General features: G+C 40.8%; 1 protein-coding gene across 1 annotated transcript in view; it reads left to right on the forward strand.

The window, feature by feature from the left end:
• VWC2 (von Willebrand factor C domain containing 2) overlaps positions 1-17,678 on the forward strand; it is a 764,887-nt gene that overhangs the window by 405,250 nt on the left and 341,959 nt on the right. The gene's annotated exons all lie outside the window — the stretch shown is intronic.

Raw genomic sequence — 17,678 nt, forward strand, 5'->3', positions numbered from 1 at the left:
TGGGTGAACATAAGAGTCATAATGTGCAAAACTGAGTAAAGGATTAACACTGGAAAGTAGATTTTCATTCACAGTGATTTATATTAACAGGATATTGCTAATACATCTTTATCTAGCATTTAATAAGGGGAAATTATAATGATTTTATTTCTTTAAGTGTATCCGTTTATAAAAGTGTATTTTTTATATATTTATTTAAATGTATTATGTACAATCTAGTTTTTTCAGATGAACATTTAATACAAGGTGATTCCATGATACTCTGCAGGATATGCAGATATTTCTAATAAAAAAAGGTTAGCCCTAGTTTTACACTTGTTAGCTAACTCTGCAGATTATAAATCAAAGTGGTTTCTCTCCTTAGTAGGAAAGAAAAAGAAGGGGTTTGCTCTACCGGAATTATTCCCATGTACATAACTTTATATTCCATTATAGTTAGATAGTTCTGAACAGGGGCGGACTGATCATTCAAGCATTCGGACAATGCCCGAGGGTCCAGGGTCAGTAGGGGGCCGCATGAGATGCCCCTGGTACCTTTTTTTATAGGCTTTTTTGAGTTTGGGCAAGGACACAGGGGCCCCATGATCCCCTATTGTCTGGGGGCCCCATGAGTTATCAGTCCGCCCCTGGTTCTGAATTGAGTATCTACCGTGAAGTGTTCCTTTTTCTAAAATAGCATAATTTATATTTTCAGTTTACATGATGCAGTGAAAATAGGATATCCTGGCACATGGTTTGCATGAATGGAATTTGAGTTTGCATAAAGGCTGCTTTTCCTTTGTATGGTAAAAAAGATGCCCCATGAATTCAGCAGCTTCTCATTTTAACATATGCCACTTTTCCATTAGACCAGAAGTCTTCACAACAGTGGCTTAACCTCCCTGGCGGTATTCCCGAGTGTAGCTCGGGGTAAAGTTTCAGTACCAAAAGCGGTAACCCCGAGCTACACTCGGGCTTACCATGCGGCGCTGCTCAGGGAGTCCCTGCAGCGCTTACCTTGTCCTTCGCTCCCACAGCATCCCCGGCCATCTCCTCCGGCCGATGCCGGCATCCGGCTTCCGTGTTCCGGTCCCTGTGACGTCGGGACGTACGGGCGGCAAATTTGAAATTTTGAAAAAAAATTAATTTTTTTAAAAATGATTATTACATAGTAAAACATTGCTGTTTCAACCCATTTCACATACATTTTGTCCCGAGTGCTTTGTCCGGTGCCCTGCCTGCATTTTGACTGTTCTTTCTGCCTGGAAACTTAGAAAAGTCCATGGCGTCCAAAAAGCGTCCCTTTACATCAAAAGTGGTTTTAGACCGGCTAGAGAACAGCGATAGTAAATCAGAACCACTTGCAGAATTGAGTGATAATGATTCGTGGGGGAAATTCGTCATCAGACACTGAAAACGATTTTGCGACTTTGCTCAGCGATGTGCGAATTTGCCTCTGTATTTCAAATTTCAGTGTTTTCAGTTTGATTATATTATTGAATTAAATTTATTATTATTATATTATTATTTTTTATGATTATTTATTAAATTATAATGTTTGATTTCGTGTTTCAAATTTTATCATACCCGGGATGTTTAATAGACTCTTGTTCGGACAGATTTCAGTGAGTTATTCCTAAATATTACAGCCTACAATAAAAAACTACATATTTCCATGCAAAAAAATTTACCGCTTTCAGCACAAAAAATCGGAAAGAATCATACCGCCAGGGAGGTTAAAAAGTTTTCAGTGATAAGAGAGATGCAAGTAATAATAGGCGGCACAGTGGCTTAGTGGTTAGCACATCTGCCTTGCAGTAAATGGGTCATGGGTTTGATTCCCAACCATGGCGCCTCCTGCATGGAGTTTGCATGTTCTCCCTGTGCTTGCGTGGGTTTCCTCCGGGTACTCCGGTTTCCTCCCACACTCCAAAGACATGCTAGTAGGTTAATTGGATCCTGTCTAAATTGTCCCTAGTATGTGTATGTATGAATGTGAGTTAGGGACCTTAGATTGTACACCCCTTGAGGGTTAGGGACTGATGTGAATGTTCAATATATATGTGTAAAGCGCTGCGTAAATTGACAGCGCTATATAAGTACCTGAAATAAATAAATAAACTCCGGTCAGACCCCAGTCTCTGCCACCAATATGTGACTAATGCAAGGTCACTATCCTGACACAGTCACTAGGCCTGACCTTGGCCCTCACAGCTTCACATTGCACCGAAATTTTCTAGCTTTTGGAACAACAATATTAGCCTAGAAGACTGATAACTATACTGATTGGGGTCAGTTAACTCTGTAGTCACCATTTACACACACAAAAGCAACCACCACACCTTGGACATGTGTACCGATCAGTGTTTGCTGTATCAATTTTGACTTTTAAGAAACATTTGTAACATACACTGTTAGACCAGATGAAATACAGTGGGTTTAAAGAGACAGGGATAAGGTTTGGTTTAGGGCATTAGAGATAAGGGTTAACTATTTTTATATTATTATTATTATTATACAGTATTTATAAAGCGCCAATAGTTTGCTCAGCGTTGTACATTACAAAGGGGGACAGAACATGTGACAGAACAATACCAATACAATGCAAAACATGAGGGGATTGAGGGCCCTGCTCTTTCGAGCTTACAATCTAGGAGGGAGGGGATGGTGGCACAGGAGGAGATAGGATGGGTGACACCCTGGAGAAGTCCTGGAGGCGGGCATGTGAGGAGGAGACCAGGGAACTAGAGAGAAGGAGGTCTTGTGAGGAGCGGAGTGTGCGTGTTGGGTGGTACTTGGATATTAGGTCAGTGATGTAGTTCGGGGCAGTATGGTGGACAGCTTTGTACATCAGTGTTAGGATTTTGAATTTGATTTGTTGCGCAATCGGAAGCCAGTGGAGGGATTGGCAGAGGGGGGTGGTGGAGATGGAGCGGTTGGTAAGGTGAATGAGTCTGGCAGCCGTATTCAGGATCGACTGAAGCGGGGATAGCCAGCGGCGAGGCAGGCCAGTGAGGAAGGAGTTGCAGTAGTCGAGTCGTGATATGATGAGGGAGTGGATGAGCTGTTTAGTGGTTTCTGGGGTTAGGAACGGGCGGATTTTGGCGATGTTGCGGAGGTGGAGTCTGCATGAGTTTGTTAAAAATTGGACTTGAGGCTGGAAGAATAGGTTGGAGTCCATAATGACACCAAGCACTCTGGCCTGCGGGGCGGGTTTGATGGTGGCGTTGTTGGATGTGATGGAGAAGTCAATGGGGGGTAGTGTCCGGGCTGGGGGGAAGACAAGAAACTCGGTCTTGGAGAGGTTCAGTTTAAGGAAGTAGAGCGACATCCAGTCAGATATGTCGCTCAGTAGGTGTGTGATTCGGGCGGAGACCGAGGGGGTGAGGTGGGGGTTTATATCTTTTAATAAGAAAATAAAACTGTGAAAATAAAATACATTAAAAAAAAAATATTACTAGGAACAGTAACATAAATGAAAATAAAAGTGAAAGTAGTTTTCTGGTCTTTGCTACTGAGTGTCTGGTTCAATGTAGCATATGTCTGGTCTGGTGTTTTAGAGTTATTAGAATGTGGCCCATGATGAGGACAAATGCAAAAATAACAGGGCCAGTCAAAGGGTTTGGGGGGGTGTAGTAGGATTTAAAGTATATAGGATAGTCCAGCAGACCCTCCCACAATGTCAGTTTTCTAATTGTATTAATATTTTCTTATCACAAGCTACAATCTAAGAATTTATATATCAGTGAACAGCATGAAAGAACCACTTGAGGCTAAACTTTGTATAAATAAAGTACCATGTAGGAGGTAGAATGTGTCTCATCTTCCTCCTGCATCCCCTAATACAGGAATATAGTAATAACTAATGCTAATTCACTTCTACAGTCAGATAGATGCTTGTTATTAACATAACTTCATCAAATCAGGATTTATGAATTTTGACTGGATTTTATTTTCTGCAATGAGAAATAATCAGCCAAGAATGTGACCTGCTTTGACCACTTGCTGAAATATTTACTATATGCCATATTGCCTCTGCTAATGGATGTTTATGTTTCTATTATTACCCCGTTGACTTGAGATATTTCCTTTCAAAGTTTTTAATTACGTATGTGTGGATCTTGTCAGAGACACTATAAACTGGAATGTTGTAACATATCTTTTACAACAGCCATTACAAATTTCTGGGTTTCTGTGTGATTATCTAAGTGCTTATAAAGACTATGTAGATTATTGCTAGAAGACTTAATGACAGTTGTATTGCTTAATAGAAGTCCTGTTTGGGCCTAATGGAAGGTTTACTTCTGGATGATTTGTGTATTCACTTGGATTGTGCTCTGGTGTAGAGGGGGCCAGAGAAAGAAGGTCTTTTGAAATGGGGCTACAAGCAGCACACTAGGGGCGGACTGACCATTTGGAAACTCGGGCACTGCCGAGGGCCTGGGGTTAGTAGGGGGCCCCATGAGATGCCCCTGGTACCTTTTTCATAGGCTTTTTTGAGTTTGGGCAAGGACACAGGGGCCCCATGATCCCCTAGTGCCCGGAGGCCCCATGAGTTGTCAGTCTGCCCCTGCAGCACACTTAAACCTAAATGTGAATTTAGAATGTGATCGAGCGCAACCCAACTTCCCCCTCCAGCCTGAAAGTCCTCAGAGATCATTATCTTCATAGGAAGCATTGATTGTTTAATCAGTTTTATGTGAAAAGCAGTAGGTTTTGCTATTACAAAAGTTGAGGTGATACCTTTGTGTGTAGCTCAAACTCACACACCCACGACATGCATGTACCTTTTTCTTTTAGAGGAAGCAGCATATGGAAGGTCTTTGCACACAGCAAACAAAACAAAATATATTTCCCAGCACATGTATCAGCTAGCCAGCAAAAAAAAAAAACTGTCTAACAATTTGGATTAAAACAGAGATTTTAATTGGAAAACATTTGTAAATATTTGTGGAAGCTGCATTGCCTTGTCAAGGTTCCTCTGTTCCACTGGAACAAATGCAGCTATGGATACATTAAGGGCAGAGAGAGTCCATTTCTGCCTAAAGGTGCAGGGACCCACTAGAAGCCAAGCTAAGCACAATGGCAGCTTAAGCGCTTTCCCGCCTCCCTATAGCAGAAATACTGCTACAGGGCGACATGGGTGCGTAAAATCACCTATATATACATTTATTTATTTATTTCAGGTATTTATATAGTGCCGTCAATTTACGCAGCACTTTTACATATATATTGTACATTCACATCAGTCCCTAACCCTCAAGGGGCGTACAATCTAAGGTCCCTAACTCACATACTAGGGACAATTTAGACAGGAGCCAATTAACCTACCAGAATGTCTTTGGAGTGTGGGAGGAAACCAAAGTACCCAGAGGAAACACACGCAGGCACAGGTGGTGCCGTGGCTGGAATTCGAACCAACGACCCGAGTACTGCCAGGCGGAAGTGCTAACCATTTAGCCACTGTGCTGCCCATATACATGATTTTGCATTTCTGGGTAGGAGGTGTGCACGAGCCACTTGCAAGCTGTTCCAGCACCGACATCGGTGGCCTCACCTGTCGATCACTGGGTCCCAGCCGGTGATTCCCTGCCGGCACCTGGCGATCACCATGTGTCTCGGACGGACGAGAGACCTGTATGTAAACAATACAGATCTCTCCCCTGTCAGCTCCTTGCAGTGTAAAGCACACACAGCACACAGTAAAACAGCACGCAGTTAACCCTTTGATTGCCCAAGATGTTAACCCCTTCCTGCCCAGTGCCATTAGTGCACTGTCAGTGCTTTTTATTAGCACTGATCACTGTATTGGTGCCACTGGGGATGTCAGTGACAGTTAGTCAGTTCTATATCATCATTTGTAGAGGCTATAACTTTCAAGTAAACCAATTAATTTACACGTATTGGGAGAATTAATTATTGGGAAATTAATGATGAAATTAGATTTTCTAAATTTTTTTACTGGACATGTTTAATAGCAAAAAGTCAAATGTTTTTTTTTTTCTCAAAATTGGCATTTTTTTTATAGTGCAAAAAATACAAAATGCAGAGTTGATCAGATACCTCCCAAAGAAAGCTCTATTTGTGGGAAAAAAGGACATAAATTTCATTTAGGTGCAGCTTTGCATGAACGCGCAATTGTCAGTTAAAGTAACACAGCGCCGTATTGCGAAAAATGGCCTGGTCAAGAAGGGGGGTAAATCCTCTGAAGGGTAAGTGGTTAAGGCATCAAATGTGCCCCCACTTTATATCAGCAAGCTAAACAAAAATGGCAACCACCCTAATTTATAGCTAGGTTTTAAAGCAAGATGCACAGGAAAGATATAAAAGACACGGATTAAAACAGATCTGCATTTATTAATATATTATCAAATGCATTTATTTTAACCTGGGTTTCATTTAGCATTAGTCACTTGCATTACAGCGAGCTCAAAATGAGAGAAGAAGTAGCATTACAAGTTTCAAGCTCATCAGTTGGTATGCTGGCAGGAGCATTAGATAGCACAGTGCCACAGGCATGAGCTTATTAACATGCTCTAGTCTCAGGATGGAAACAGGTCAATGACCATCTGGGCTCAGTGCAAGCAGGTTGAATGACGCTGATCATCATTCAACACAAATGTCTTATGGCATATAGAGGCAGTAAAAAAAGTACCTTGGGAGACATCTTTGGATTAATGGGTAGTATTGCATGAACTAGTTTTCTGTTTTTGATTGCTTTATTTTTGACTATTAATTAAAGAAATATGGAGGTTGCCATTGCTGCTTTTTCTATCTAAGGTGTCCGTTTATGAACCAGCGGTAATAGATCGCTGCTCAGTTCTCCGGCATTCTCGGAGAACACAGTTCTCCTGTGAATGCCTTTTATGAAGCATATGTAGATCAGTTCTCCAAAGGAAGGGAGAACGGTTTACAAACGCTGGAGAGCGGTCTACAAACGCTGGAGAAGGGTCTACAAATGCTGGAGAACGATCTACAAACGCTGGAGAACGGTCTCCAAACGCTGGAGAACGGTCTCCAAACGCTGGAAAACGGCTGATTTTACTATAATCTCGCGAGATTACAGTAAAAGATCAGTTTACTAAACAGAGGTAAATTATCTCTGCTTAGTTTGCGGTCCCTCCGATTCTCCAGCTCTGGGCTGGAGAATCTGAAGGGAGAACACAGATCTCCAGAGAAGGGCTGAACATGTTCTCCTGGGTGTCATAAACTGTGAATGACCAGAGAATAGCTGAGATCCTCTGAATCACAGCTATTCTCTTTGTCATAAAAGGACACCTAAGTATGCAAAGTGCCTGATTGTCATATATTCAATATTTCTTCAATCACAGTCCTAGAATGAATATGCCAATAAGCACTTCTGACTGTTCCCCAGTATTCATTTTTTGCACATATTCCTGAAGCAGCTGAATTACAAGCTGCATAACAGATTGGCGGCACTCACTGTATGCCATCCCATAGCAAACCACTTTTTTGTTGCATGTTTCACATTTTGATTGCCTTTATTATATATCATTTACTTTTTATTTTACTCCTATCTTTTTCTTATCCTTTTGTGCTTCCTTTTTCTTTTAATGTAACAATTTCATGTAAGATTGCACTTTAAAATTTTACAATGAGTTTGATGTTTAATGTTCATGTAAATTTAGGAATTTGTCACTTTTTTAGTAGTTATGTTTTCTATCAAGTTATCGCACATATATTTTATTAAGTATATATGTATGCATTGAACACTAAGAACTTTTAAATGAGTGTTGAAGTGTTGGATTACTGATAGGTCGCACATTATTTATTTATTTATTTCAGGTACTTATATAGCGCCGTCAATTTACGCAGCGCTTTACATATATATATTGTACATTCACATCAGTCCCTAACCATCAAGGAGCGTACAATCTAAGGTTCTAACTCACATCCATACATTCATGTCCATTTCTGCCTAAAGGTGCAGGGACACACTAGAAGCCAAGCTAAGCACAATGGCAGCTAAAGCGCTTTCCCGCCTCCCTATAGCAGAAATACTGCGACAGGGGTGCGCAAAATCACGTATATATACATTTATTTATTTCAGGTACTTATATAGCGCAGTCAATTTACACAGCGCTTTACATATATATATTGTACATTCCCATCAGTCCCTAACCCTCAAGGGGTGTACAGTCTAAGGTCCTTAACTCACATCCATACATACACATATTAGGGCCAATTTAGACAGGATCCAATTCACCTACCAGCATGTCTTTTTTGGAGAGTGGGAGGAAACCGGAGTACCCGGAGGAAACCCACGCAGGCACAGGGAGAACATGCAAACTCCAGGCAGGTGGTGCCGTGGTCACATTATTATGACAATTAATATCTGAATCCTGCCTTGAGGTAGATTAACATTTCCCTGAAGAGGACTTCTGTTGCTTTGAGTTTTTTTTAATATTATACAGATATATACACATAAAAGGTTTTATTTTATTGTTATTAAGTGATTTTAATTGCATGTTGCAAATACAGTGTAATAAACTGTGTATATTATTTTTCTCCATATGATTTGAGCTTGAGCTGACTCTACATTGAAGGTATCTTTTTGTAAATTATACAGCTTTCAACAGTAAGACAGCCTATTGAGCCATTGCCCTTGTAACAGGTTTTTTTTAACATATAGTCTAACATTTCCCAGTACAATTTTATATTTTAAAAGTATAAATCCACTTAAATTGGATTATTTAGATTTATACTTATTAAAACTTTCCAAAAGACTGACAGGGAAATTCTCCTTGTATTAGCATCCCTGCTCAGTGACCTTACTCCAGATCACTTCTTACTGAGCAATATAATCTTCCGCACCTTGATTTGGGCTGCATAACACTTCTGCCAAAAAGAAGGCCAATTAAAGTGTGTCATGTTGTTTACTGGTATCTGAGAAATCCCACTTTCACATTCCGGTTGAAGTTAAATACTTAAGCTGGATAACCACTTCTGGATGGACTTAAACTTTACCCAGAATTGTTAGAAGTGAAGTCCAACCAAAACTGAAATATTATTGTGTAGACTTGGTTGCATGCTCATCCTGGTGTGAGAATTGACCACCAGAAATTGTCAACTGCTTTACCCTTTACTATCTTCTTTGATTTTGCACAAACTCTGCTTGGATTATTTTTGCCAGCAAAAAAAGGCATGAAGCTAAAAATAACACTAGGTTTTCTGATGACTATTTCTCCAATTTACAGCTTCTACATAGTCTGATCAAAAGAAAATTAATAACACGCTGGACTTTTAAGGCACTAATAAGCAGGGGTAAAAGTGAGCGCTAAAAAATTTGCTGCTGTACACCGAAAGGCACCAATAACCTCCTAAAACCAATAATAATAACGAAGATACAGCGCTAAAAACACAATGAATAATGTATTTATAAAGTGCAAATGCTTCTAACCTGAGAAGTCACTCTATCATACGCAGTATAGCAAAATTATTATATAGCCGTATTGCACATATATATCTGTTTGTTTATGCATTTCTCCTGCAAGTTGATAAAGTGACAGTAGTGTAAACGCACATCCACAATAGTCACTGCTGGTGCTAAAGTGACAAAGTCTATATAACAAATTCATAGGATGTGAAGCTTCAAATCAAGTGATCAAGTGTGTCTTCTGGTGATCAAATAATAGAATTACACACTCACCAGATGCATAAGTTGATAAAGTGACAGTAGTGTAAACGCACATCCACAATAGTCACTGCTGGTGCTAAAGTGACAAAGTCAATATAACAAATTCATAGGATGTGAAGCTTCAAATCAAGTGATCCACTGTGTGTCTTCTGGTGATCAAATAATAGAATTACACACTCACCAGATGCATAATTCCATCATGCATTTGAGAAAATATAATATCTCAGTGGTTCAGTAGGATCCTCTTATGGGCACATCTATAGTATCCCCTCTGGGCTTCCCTCTGGATCATCAGATTGGATACAGCACCTCTCAACTCCTCTCCCTGTGGGGCTTTGTGAGTGGTGGACTCAACAAGAGTCCCAAGAAAAGGATGCCAAAATGGTGTGATATCGTTTCAAAAAAAGTATTTATTGATCCATAGTGGAAATAGACAGAGTAAAACGAACTGACCATGAGAAGAATCAAGATGGCTGCCGGCCCTGCATGGGTCTCGGCGGCGTGACGTCTGGACGCTGCAGCTCTCCCCTTACGCGTTTCGTGCTAAAAGCACGTATTCATAGGGAGTGTGCCTACATAGAACTTATGTTCTAACTTTCATAAAAACGTTTTGTTTTATTTCAAAATAACATACAAATCAATAGTTACACATTAAAAAAAACATAAAACAATTGTGGGACATCTGTGCTACACATCAATATTACATTATTTAAGGATACATTACCGATTCTGAGTTGACCTACTTTCACCATTTACAACAGGGACCTCTAGGACCCCAACCCTGGCCCTAACCCCTTTACCTTTCTTCTCTCCTTCCCCTTTTCTTGTCTCTGCAAAGCTGTAGGCAATTTGGGTTTCATAGTTAGCCATGCTATACTCCTACTGTCATTAGACTAAGTCTTATCACCTATCCATTCTCCTTGATTCTGTTTATGCCTCTATAAACTCTGGATGGTCCCTTTTTATAAGGTTCTTTTTATGTTGTTAACAGTATCAAGGCCACACCACGTTTACATGATCGCCCTTCGATCTATTGTAACCTCACTTATTATGTTATATGATGTTAACCTGGCCCATCGGGCCACATTTTTGGTTATTAAAATTGTAATCCATGTGTCTTATAACCGTTGGAACTTAGTAAAACCAATAAAATGCATTGAACAAGAAATTATTTAATGGAGGTTATGCACTTTTGGAGTATTTAATATGGAGTATGTAAAATATAAATGTAAGGTGTTTTAATAGAAAACATAGCTTTTATAAAAGTTTGAACATATAGTCTGTGTAGTGCCTTGAAAGTCCAGCTTAGTTTGCTTTTCCTTTTGATGGTCTTTCCTCCAATTTACATACAGTTGCAAGAAAAAGTATGTGAACCCCTTGGGATTACGTGGAGTTTTGCATGAATTGGGCACAAAATGTGCTCTGAACGTCATCTAAGTCACAACAATAGAAGAACACAGTCTGCTGAACATAATACTACACAAACATTAGATGTTGCCATGGTTTAATTGCACATAACATGTAAACATTCACAGTGCAGGGAGGAAAAAGTATGTGAACCTTTGGACTTAATAACTGGTTGACCCTCCTTTGGCAGCAATAACCGCAACCAAACGTTTCCTGTAGTTGCAGATCAGACCTGCACAACGATCTGGAGTAATTTTGGACCACTCCTCTTCATAAAACTGTTTCAGTGTAGCAATTTTCTTGGGATGTCTGGTGTGAATCGCTCTCTTAAGGTCATGCCACAGCATTTCAATCGGGTTGAGGTCAGGACTCTGACTGGGCCACTCCAGAAGGTGTATTAAGTGCTGTTGCAGCCATTGTTTTGTTGAATTACTTGTATGCTTTGGGTCATTGTCCTGTTGCATCACCCATCCTCTGCGGAGCTTCAGTTGGCGGACAGATGGTCGTAGGTTTTCCTGCAAAATGTCTTGATAAACTCTGGAATTCATTTTCCCATCAATGACAACAATCCGTCCAGGCCCTGAGGCAGCAAAGCAGCCCCAAACCATGATGCTCCCTCCGCCATGTTTCACAGTGGGGATGAGGTTTTGATGATGGTGTGCTGTGCCTTTTTTTCTCCACACATAGTGTTGTGTGTTCTTCCCAAACAACTCAATCTTGGTTTCATCTGTCCACAGTATATATTGCCAGTAGTGCTGTGGAAACTCCACGTAATCCCAAGGGGTTCACATACTTTTTCTTGCAACTGTACCTTCATTGAAGTGTATGTAAAAATGTCAGTCTATGATTTCATGTTCACATTTAGCAGAGTTTCTTTAAACATGCCATAATAAATCAATTATCAAAAATGCATTTTCAATATCCTTCTGATTTAGTTGTGTTGGTGGTCGTCAAGCTCAGAGGGGTCAGGCAGAGTCTCCTAAAACTGGTCAACCGAGATCACTGCTATAAGTCAGGTTTTGCAAGGCTATGGAAAAAGCTGGCCATACATTATACAATTTTCTTATTCAATTTCCTCTAGATATACTGTCAACTATATAGTGCAAAGGCCTGCCTGATTGCATACAAATTTAAAGTGTTTAGGTTTGACCTTATATTATATGGTTTTGAAAAATCTAAACAAAAATTATACAAGAAAATTGTATAATGTATGGTCAGTCTTAGCCTATAGGGCTGCCTTAGGACTACAGGCATGTAGTTCCTTTCCTTTAGTTCCCATGGGTGGAAAAAAGAATTGAAATGTGGTGGAAAAGCTGATTACAGGAGATGCAGGCATCCTGTAGATTGACATTGCATCCTGTAACTCCAATCAGCAAGCCCAGACTAAGTCAGAACGGATCTGTATCTGTACTTGACATAGTTTGAAAGAGGAAACAAAATGGAACTGGCAGGATCACCAGGTATTTTACAGAATATGAATGATAAAAACAATACAGGCTGGATTTACCAAAAACTATATGAATACACAAAAGCACAATACACAAACAATATCCTTGGTTGCAGTCTATACATTAAGGTAAAAAACTTCTAATAGTAGCACCCCCTGCCCCCCCCCCAGATACTTACCTGAGCTCGATCTTGATCCAGTGATGTGCATGTCTGCAGCAGATATTCTCCCCTCTCTCACAGGCTTGGCTGACAGCAGCTGAAACCATTGGCTCCCACTGCTGTCAAATTGTCAGGGACCATCGCGACGCATGGGTTTACACATGCGTAGGTGTCTGTCAAGACATGCAGGCAGCAGGGCGCTAGGACCCAGGCGCACCCGTCGTCTATGACAGTACTGGGCAGGCACTAGGACCTAGGCTGCACCTGTCAGGTGCAGGGCGGGCTACTTAAACCAGCCCTGCACAGACACTTGTTGCCGAATGGTCTTTCTGCATATCCTGTTACCTGTATTGTGAGTACTTTGATCCAGATTATCTGACCTAGCTGCCTTCTCCTGTCCTGACCCCTTGGCTTGCCTGACTCTGCTCCTGGATGTTCCCCTTTAGATTTGATCTCCTGTTATTGACCCTGCGTGTGACCCGACCATTCTTTGCCTACTGTTTTGTACCGCACCGACCCCCCGGCTACCGACACGGCTTGTTTGACTCTGCCCTTGCTCATTCCTCCATCCGTCCATCCATCCCTCAGGGATCCCCGGGTCCCCTCACATCAGACTCTCACCCTGCAGGAGCCTCCGGCAGACTCCTCTACCACTGATAGAGATATCCGATAGCTGCGACCTGGTCCCGGAGCGCTCCAAGTCCATCCCCACCATCAGGGGCCCTGGTGAACAAGTGCTCTGGAACTTAGACTCCGCACGCTGGAGAGGCTCTATCAGGGGACTGATAGAGGTGCTGTCGGGTGGTCCCTTCCACAAATCCTGTGTCGAGGCAGTGGAGGGCTGGGCAGCACCAGGCTCTGTGTCTGAATAAATGCAAAAAGCATTGGAAACAGTCTCCTATTGGGGCACTCAGAGGGAGGAGCTAGGAGCAACCGCAGGGGTCCCCAGAAGAAGAGTTTATGACATGTTTATTATTTTAATTAGAAGTCTAAAGCTTTACAATCACTTTAAGGATGACCTTTTCCCTCAACACATAAAATATGTCGTGGCTGATTTACTAAAGGAGCTGAAATGTTCACACATTAAATTGAGTGATCAATGTATGTTAAAACAAATTATTGTTTACTTATTTTATGTGCACATGACTAGTATTCAACGTGAACAAGAATTTGCTATTCACATGAGCGGAATATTGAGATTAATATACATGCCATTTATAACTCCAATTGTAAATCAGCCTAATTTTGTTGCTGGTGCTATAAATGTAAGGGAATATTAAACTGTGTCAAATACCAAAATCTATTTTTGTGCAGTATTTGGATAGTGTGTGGAAATTTTAAACCTCCTGTTATGTTTTTATTTTGTGCTTCTGCTGTTATGAATGGTACGGTTGTCTGTGGAACAGAAATAAGGAGAAAAATCTTGCAGTTTAGAGACTTGTATCCTTACCAACTGTCCCAAAAAGGGATTTCTCCTCACTTTAGGAGGATTTCTCTAATCTCCTGTTGTGTCTGAAGACATGAGATCTTCCTAATCTTTTAAAGGATTTCCCCCTTTTTTTTTAGCTGGTGATCCTACCAGTAATGCAGTTCATGTTTTAAGGCAGCTATTCTCCCTATATTTATTTTATATCTTCCCCAGATCAAATATCTCATGTTTTATGCCCAACTCGAAAAAATAAAAGTGCAGCGCTACAAACAATGTCCTAATAGCAATTTAAAAATATATATACGATTGTCCAATATGGAAATATTGAAAGTGATAAATAGTTCAATTATGAGGAACTTTCCAGAGAGTATAGGTGTAATCCAATCCAAGGAATAAATAGATTGCCCGCTTACCAGAAGCGCAATCTCAATGCGCATGTACAGGTTTCATGTAGCCGAGGTCCCATGTAGGCGCTGCTTAGTAGTACCCAGATGGTCCGTCAGTGATAAGGCGATACTGGTCTGGTCGGATCACACAGAGAGCCTAAAAATGCTGGGGCTGAGGTATGGGGACTCAGTGCCAGGTATAAGAAGTAAAAATACTCATAGTTTAGTATTTTTAAAAACTATATTTATTAAATCCAATATGTAAAAAACATAGGAGTTACAAAACACATGCCTACAGCCTGTAGCCAGTAAAAGCAGCTGAAAAAAGAATCTGAACACTGACCAGTGAGAAACATGGGTGATGCCGTTGGCATCACCCCTACGGTAGACGTGTATTGACACGAAACGCGTCTAGGAGGAGCCTTCGCACGCCTTGACGTCACGCCGCCGGGTCAGGAGGTCCGGCGGCCCACCCATGTTTCTCACTGGTCAGTGTTCAGATTCTTTTTTCAGCTGCTTTTACTGGCTACAGGCTGTAGGCATGTGTTTTGTAACTCCTATGTTTTTTACATATTGGATTTAATAAATATATTTTTTAAAAATACTAAACTATGAGTATTTTTACTTCTTATACCTGGCACTGAGTCCCCATACCTCAGCCCCAGCATTTTTAGGCTCTCTGTGTGGACCCAAGGAGCAGTGTGATCCGACCAGACCAGTATCGCCTTATCACTGACGGACCATCTGGGTACTACTAAGCAGCGCCTACATGGGACCTCGGCTACATGAAACCTGTACATGCGCATTGAGATTGCGCTTCTGGTAAGCGGGCAATCTATTTATTCCTTGGATTGGATTACACCTATACTCTCTGGAAAGTTCCTCATCATAATTGAACTATTTATCACTTTCAATATTTCCATATTGGACAATCGTATATATATTTTTAAATTGCTATTAGGACATTGTTTGTAGAGCTGCACTTTTATTTTTTCGATTTTAGTTGGAAGGGCTTGTGGTTCCTTTTTGTGCATTTGCCGCTCACTGGAGTGCGCTCACTTTCTTATTTACACACATTTTATGCCCAACTGTCACACTTCAGAAAATAATCTTCAGGCTGGTCCTAAACCTAACTTTTTGGCAAGGATCGGGTTGTTTAGGAGTCTCATCAGAAGAATGAATGTGTGTTGTAGGAGTGCTGAGCCCCTTTAATGGACAAGGATAGTTGTTCAAATATCTGAGCTTTCTGAAGGCAGATCTCTGTCAACAGAGTTTTCTTAAAGAGTCCCTAAAACTGATGGTAGGATATTGGAGGCAATAAAGAGCAACACTGAGTGGGCTAGTAAGGATACCTTTTTAGATAAAATTTAAAAGTTAAAAATCCAATGGGTTTCGGGAGTTCACAAATCACCAATGGTCTGTATTGGGTATGAATCAAAGCTGTCACACTTGCGCTTGGACATTAATGTATAATTAATTAACATTTTTAGCAAACAAGCCCTGATAAAGAATTTGGAAATGTATTGGCTTCTTATCTTTACATCTTATCTAATAAAAATACTCTTACTGGACTGAACCAATTGGTGTGGTGCTCTCTTTTCTCCAATATCCTACCAACAGTTGAAGATCTTGATAGGAAGTGAGCATTTTATGACACTGGAAACTATCAATATCTCAGAGGGATAGTTTCTGAATTGCTAGAAAATCTTCAGGAAAAGTGTCTGTCTGATCCAGATTCTGGAAAAGATGTCTCCTCTCTGCCATTGTTGGGGGAACATTTGTTAGATAGTAAACCTTATATCTCACAAAAGTGCAGCGTTAAAATTATCTCTAAAGAATAAAATAATAAATGTTGTGACAGTTCGTGGTAAAGTGCTTGATACAGGAGTTGATGTTCAAGTGCCACCATTCCAGAGGAGGGAGCTGTTCCATTACTGGCTGACAAGCATCCATCCATCCATTAGGGAGGCCTCTGGCTGGACCCTATCTACACTCACCAAGGGAGACATCTGTATAGCTGTATACCACCCAGAGGGAGGATAGTCCGTTAATATGGCACAACCCATCCATTCAATCCTGAGAGGGGGACCTCTGGTTATATCAATTTACATGCGTATTTAAAGATATACGCATCTAGTGAGTGCGTATTTTTACTATATTCTCTTGGCACACCACTGAAGTTTGAAGTCACCATCAACTCCTGTATCAAGCACTTTGCCAGGAATTGTCAGAACGTTTATTATTTTATTCATTAGAGATAATTTTAACACTGCACTTTTGTGATATATTAGTTTTATGAGGTTTTTACTCGGTTATATGATTTATGTGCTATAGCGGCTAGGTCCAAAAGCGCTCACTGACTCTATTTTATTGTAGATATTAAACCTTGTCTCTTACAGCCATTATGTAAATAAATGTAAATTATTTCTTCTTTTATTGGATAGGAGCACTTTCAATCATTAAATACTGTGGCCAGGGGCAGACTGACCATTTGGAAACTCGGGCACTGCCTGAGGGCCCGGGGTCAGTAGGGGGCCCCATGAGATGCCCCTGGTACCTTTTTCATAGGCTTTTTTGAGTTTGGGCAAGGACACAGGGGCCCCATGATCCCCTATTGCCCGGGGGCCCTATGAGTTGCCAGTCTGCCCCTGACTGTGGCAAAAATCTTTCTGCTGGCTATGCCTGCTCTGAAAATCCTGGCAGATTTCTATAGAGTTGTCTCCCAGAAACAGCCATAGAGTCTAGTCAAGTACATATCTAGGGTAGGGGAGGGGGGATTACTTTATGCTGGAGTGGCTTAAAGAGATAAGTGTACTTTTATGTGAAAGTCCACTTACTGTATATTTTAATGCATGATCATAATTTGCAAAAGGCTGAGTACAGTCCCCAGTAAATGTCTGTTGGTCAGCTTTTTGTCTTTTTCTCTGTAATGCTTCCACTTTTATAACCTACTCAGGTCTAAAGGCACTGAAAGAAACCCACTTAGCAGAGTGGAAAATTTAAAATGTTGGGAACATGGCTCAGCTGATGTGGACAGGCAGATCTCTTGTATGTAGATTAGGCCACCATTGTATCCCTTCTGTTATTTCCCTTCTTCCAAACAATACACCTGTTGTCAGCTGTATTCCGTCTGTGGTTTGTATTTTTCACCCCTGACCTGAGAGTGAATGCAGACTGCCCGGAAAGAAGTGGAGAGCGAAAAATGATAGCT

This window comes from Staurois parvus, unplaced genomic scaffold, assembly GCF_062004578.1.
Source record: "Staurois parvus isolate SC_StPar_1 unplaced genomic scaffold, SC_StPar_1.0 ptg000148l, whole genome shotgun sequence".
NCBI classification, from domain to species: domain Eukaryota; kingdom Metazoa; phylum Chordata; class Amphibia; order Anura; family Ranidae; genus Staurois; species Staurois parvus.